Below are 6,322 nucleotides of genomic sequence, written 5' to 3'. Positions count from 1 at the left end.
ATGTCAGTAGTTGACTTCTGTAAACAGTTCCTTCGACTGTTATTTGCCTTTTTTGAGTCATGATGAAAAACTATATGCAGAATTTCAAGAGGCAAACGTGTTTACAAACCACACACTTATCGCTAATGTTAACATCATCAATCAACATAATAATGATCTCATTACTTGTTATAGGAATTCGGCTAATATGTTGTGATTAGTTTAAAATTAGAAAAGATGGATAGAATTTTCTAGCTCTCAGTGCTGCCTTTCATGCATTTTTCAATGAGCATTTGTCTAAACATGAGGAGAAGTCCTGCCAAAGTTTTGTTTGTTAGCTAGACGAGTTTTGTATTGACTCCAGATAACGCTATTTTGGGACTAATGGCGTCATATTTTGCTCTACTTAGTTCTCATGTTTCCTTGCGGTCACTTTCAAGGAGAGTGATCTGGAAAGGAGATTCAGAGCAGTTTTTGCTTTTGCAATGCCAAGGATGAGCTTATAAGAGTAAAGAATACTTGCAAAAACAAAAGGGCAATAGTTGAGGGCGAAAGATCACGCTTTTCAGCAGATATCTCCCTTAAAAACTTGCGTTTAGACTTCTATTATCCTTTCTTCATTATTCACTTGCGCAAAGTCATATATCTTATACTGCGCATGAAAAAAAATTACGCGCTTCTGATTGGCTGAAAACGAGTGCATTCTCATGTAACACGAGTGCAAATTACAAATAGGGCGCGCGCGCTTTCAAAATTTCGTTTGTCTAGGCTTTCTGCGATGTTTTTTCATATACATTATTAACAAGTAATAACATGGTTTCTCTTACAATTTGGTGTAATGAGCACTGGTAAATTTTCAAAGACTACAAATTGCTCTTGCCTTACGGGCTCGTGCAATTTTGTTGTCTTTGAAAAATCTACTCGTGCTTATTGACACCAAATTGCATTCGAATTCATGTTATTAACTATATTTATACAAAGGTGTACTGGTGTACTGTTCACTTTTCTTTCGCCATGCAAAAGTTCAAGTTAAGGAGGACACTTCTTTGAAAGGATAAAACACTGTTGAAGGCCGAAATGAGAGGAAACAAAAGTAATTTTGATCGTTGACTCTCGTGATTCATGAGCCTCAATTTGGAGATTTATAGCATCCTTGAAATATCTTGGCATCTGTAACATGAACGACATACCACCACGAGCATAACTTTAAACGTGGTGAACATTTCCTCGGCTTCTGGTGTAGCAAATACACTAGTGCTGCGAAGGCGCCCGTACTCTATACGGCACATAAATCTATTCGCTCGCATCTAGATTCTTTTCATTTGCTTGGATTGTGCAAGTTATCATCACAACATTTTCCCGAATTCTGTGTTCTTTTTCCCTAAAAAAATTCATGCCAGTGCGTACAATGGATTGCTGAAGACTCAGGTGACTTGATTTTTCTGCCACCAGACTAAATTTCATTTACTTATAAGGTGTTATATGTTGAGAAGCTACAATGGAAAATACAGATTAAATACATAGGTACACATAGACAGATTTTTTTCAGCTTGGTTTATATAAAATTTGCATATTCTTTAAACTGAATATTTAATGATTCAATTCAACAATTCAATTGAAAGGAAACTAACAGTTCACTTTACTTTACCAGCAAAGAGTTTACGATTGTCAAAAAGGGTTTGAAACACTTACCGTTTATCTCAAGGCTGATGACTCCCGCAAATGTCTAACGGTGAAATTAATTTTCCATTTATTTACTTTTAGGTAACGACCGGCGGTTTTTCACTTCAGCTCGCATTTGTGTCGCGACCATTCTGCTTCCGTCAAAGGTTTGTTTAAACCAACATCTCAGCTAGGGTATAATTAAAAATTTCTTGAGCGTGGGCAAAGTGCTCGTTCCTCTACATCCCTGTGGCCGTGTTGGAAGGGCTTCCACCAGTTACGATAGAACATCGGTGGTCGATATGGAAAAAATTTCGTTTAGTTATTCACTCGTTAATTGAAAGGACTTAAGCTTAACACTTAATGGTATTAGAGACACAAGATGAATCTCGTTCGAATTATGAAAGAACAGAAAGAGTACAATTAAGAGGTATAAACAACAATTTTACAAATAATAGGATTATCTTGTGGCGTTGTTATTCAGATTCGGATAAACATAATATGACAGGTGCTATATAACCTATTTCTTAATAATATTTTTGATCAAGGGAAAAACGTTTAATTTCATAATCTTTTTTAGCCAGACTTAATTTGTGAATCCTATTGTATTCATATCGGGTGATAAAAAAGTTAATATCGATACCGTCAACAGAGCTTTAGAAATGTGAGCAAATGTTTGTGATTGGTGAAAAAACGTGCTAAGAGTCTTTCTAACACTTATTTAGGCTCTTCAAACTGTACCTTGCAATACGCATCAACTATGGGATATGGTAATTTGTACTTTTCAGTACCGAATGTGTTCTTGAAAAAAATTCGTTATAAACACACTTTCACCGAACAAGAACACCACCAAGAAATATGAACAAACACAGCACTAAATTTCGAGAAAAAGGTATCCCTTGAACATTTTTTATTCGCAACGTGCAATATAGTTGCGAATTGTAATAGAAGAGGTTCTTCCTATTTTCTCGAGTTTGAATAACGGTTTGAAATTTGAAAGCAGAGGGAAAAAACAGATATATCGAATTTAGTAGCTGTGTTTCTTAATCACAATTTTATAGGTGCTCTATGATCGATTTCTTGAAAGTTAATTTCCATCGAAAGGAAAATGTATAATTGGATTATTTCCATTGCCAGACTTTTATTTGTAAATCTTATTACGCACATTTTGGATTATAAAAACGTCATGAAAAAAATTAATTTTGATTAAGAAATCGTTGTAAAGTTTTGAAGTATTTTAGAACGTTGTTAAGTGAACGCTGTCCTATTCGGTGATAGGAACAATGGTTCATGAATTTTTATTACTTACGATAAACTTCTCCGTCGACCCGTAATTCATGATAATGACAATGATAGTTTTAATACAACAGCATCAAAATTCAAATCCTACCTACGTACTACATTGATAAAAATAAATATCTTTTTGACATTATATATTTATACAAAAAAATTATATCACCCTTGTTTTATCTCCGTAAACTCGGAACATAATAAAGGGAAAACGATAAAATGCTGGGTATAAGAAAAGGAGAAAAACGAATGTCTCTACAGAATAAAATACCTTATTTATTTGATTAAACGCCGCATGCTTGAGCAAAAATATCAAAAAACACCGCCCTTGAATAAACTCAAAAAGCACACAGCGATCATTGCTTCGATCGTTGTTGGAAATTTTGAGTGAAACAGACACAGATCCTTTTGAATGTACCAGTTCTGATGTTCATTAAGTCTTTATTCACTTTATGTGTTGTAGAAGTATAGACAAGCAAATTGCGAAATTGAGAACATTGTAAACAAAACGACTTTTTAGACAAGCACTGAAAAATAATTCTGTTTTTTTAATTAAAATGGTCAGCTACCATACCGCAGGAAATAAATTGAATTTTGAATAAACGCCGCCCCCGTATGAACGCCGCCCTCGAATAAACGCCGCACTCGAATCACGAAAAATTTAATAAAAGCCACGACGTTTAATCGAATAAATACGGTAAGATTAAAAAGTAACATAAAACTATACCATTCCGGCCGACACATTATCTAAATAAAAGTCATTCTGTCGAGTGTTTAGAGTACGTCTTCATCTTGTTTCTATTGAGCAAATCTGACAATATTAATTGGACTCCCTTAGAAGCTCGCGAACCTCGTAAGTAAAATACTCCTAATCTCAGCAGCGCAAAGAACACTAGTACTCTTGCCCTGATCCATGACATGGCAGTCGCATAGCTTTCGCCCTTCTTTGTAGCAATTAGCCCAGCAAGTCTACTATGCTATCGTTTACATTCCACTGCCATTCCACCTTTCGTTCTGAAAAGTTATGGCGTGAGTGCAACTTGCTCTACTTCTAAAACTCGGATAATTTACTGGCGCTTCTCTCTGTTTCGTGCTGCCTGAATATCTGGTATCTCTTTAGGAGTCTGCATTTGAGTAGCATATTCTCGCATCAAAAAAGCCGACTTCCGCCTCTCCCAGAACCCCTTACCAACTATATCCAGCCGCTCATCAGCTTCGATCTCAACATCATTGCACACCGTGCGAAGTAGTTCCGCCTCCAGATCCTTCTGTTCAATATAATGGGGGAAACCACCCCTTTTCCACATCGTAGCGCGATCCACATTGAAAATGTCCCCCCAAACACAAACAGAGGGCTTATCAGGAACTTCCCAGTCGTAAGGTAATTCTGAAAGAAAGAAATGATGAGGACGCATCCAAACCAGTCGCTTGACACTTTAGTCTCCCTAATCATTTTAAGCAGCATATGGCAGTTTGCGGCCTTCCCTTGCATCCAGGCAGTTCGGAAAGCCGAAAAACTCTAGAACAAGAATTTTTCTTCCGAATCGGCACTCTTAATCTTAAAGAAGCACCTCTCTGAGTGCCAAGGCATACAACTCTCATTGCACAGCGTATATTTTATCTGGTGGCTCATGCGCTAGTGATTCTATTTGTTGGGCTAATGGACTAGAGATACGAACCAAAGATGCATACTAGAAGACTGCTACTTGACTCGGATTTAGTAGCATATGCCTCCTATTCTCACTGGCAGCGCCAGCAGCTCATGTTCAGCTTGTGTACAGTTGTGATCTGTGATGGACGGTTTTAGGGCATCGGCTATTGCACACTCCAGAGGAGCGAGTAGATCTTCTGTATCAGGCAGAGTTCCTAAAAAGTACGTCCAGCGATATTTTAATCCAAAAGTAAGACAGAGCAAATTCAGCCAATTTTGAAACCTGCCCCACCCGTTCCTCTTTCTACCGTTGACGTAGTGCTTGAGGTAGGTATTTTTATTGCGGGAATATGTCTTTTTTGTATTTTATTTTTTTACTTGTCTGTTTTATCAGCATTAGCAGTCTTAGAATAAACTCATCAACTTCGTCAGACACATAACATTGCACTTTCATCACGATTAGGCTAAATATCACAAAATTGATTTTCTTATCCGGATCAGGAAAAAAAAAAAAAAAAAGAAGAAAAACTCGCAACATCAGTCAATTTCAGCTTTTTACCCACAATGATAATAATCTCAATTTTGCAAATAATCTGTGTCGTCGCATCTATTCTTAGGGGAAAATTCGTTGAGAACATCTTAGGAACACTTTTAAAAGCAGTTTGATTAGTTTTCAATGTGGCCAAGAGAAAGTAATGCCTATCTCGGAATTAAGACGAAGACGCTCATTTACTGTGTTAAGGGAATGAGAGCTCTCGAGTCACGAAGGAAATAGATGCGGGTCTTAATGAAGGAAGTTGAACATAGTTTGCCGTGATGGCTGGCAGCTTAACCTCAGATGAAAGGGTATCCGGTATACTATCTTCTCCCCCCTAGCTGTGTTTTTGCCGCTTTTCCTGTTTTCGAACATCTTTATCGTAACATTCCGTCGATATTTGTTTTTAGAAATAATCTTAATTCATGTTTCTTACTAAAAATAGATGCAACGAAACAATTAACAAGATGAGTCGTGTTCATCGTAATTACAAAGCAAAACTTATTTCTGATTGTTTCCGAGTTTTTTGGTTTATGCCTCTTTAATTCAGAAAAAGAGCGTACAATTTTTCAGAAATATTCTCAAAATGATTATATTTCTTTTAAGAATGACATTGCGGCGGGTTCACCGGTAAATGCACGCCGCCTTAGCGGGGTGTAAAAAAAAATATAGCGAATCATTAAAAGTTAGAAAGTATCCTAGGGGCATGTGCTTTTATACCATGAATTTTATTTTGTGATACGTGAATTTGCTTATGGGACTGATCTATAGAAAAGTCATGCGGTGCTTTAAAGAAATTCTTTTATTTGCAGCGAGTTTAAGGTGGTCTATGTTTATTTGATTTAAATTCGTTGCTGGAATCGACGATTAACATTACAGAAGGCTATTTTAGCCAAATCGAAATTGGAGAATTTTCGCTCGCAGAAAAAGTGCTGCCGCAGAGTTGTAAAAGGTATTGTGAAATATAGACAAAGAGATGATCATTGCTGGGCTTGGGCGGTTATGAAATGCTTTTTGAGAGCCGTAAACCTCCTCGGGTTGGTATTATCTACATGTTTACGGATCAGTTTTACTGTTACTGTCAGGAAGCGACCACTACTTGTTCCATAGGCAGGATGAGGCAAGATTGGCAATTAAGCCCTCTAACATACCCTGAAGTGCTTTTTACTTTATTAATAATACATGATGCTTGTAAATGATGCTTT

The 6,322-nt window shown here is 36.8% G+C and overlaps 1 protein-coding gene across 5 annotated transcripts in view; it reads left to right on the top strand.

The window, feature by feature from the left end:
- Positions 1-6,322, top strand: part of LOC113669987 (octopamine receptor beta-1R) — a 65,630-nt gene that overhangs the window by 33,952 nt on the left and 25,356 nt on the right. The window lies entirely within an intron of this gene.

Source organism: Pocillopora damicornis, chromosome 2, assembly GCF_964200805.1.
Source record: "Pocillopora damicornis chromosome 2, jaPocDami1.2, whole genome shotgun sequence".
In the NCBI taxonomy this organism is placed as follows: Eukaryota; Metazoa; Cnidaria; class Anthozoa; order Scleractinia; family Pocilloporidae; genus Pocillopora; species Pocillopora damicornis.
This window is presented reverse-complemented; position numbering and strand designations above follow the sequence as displayed.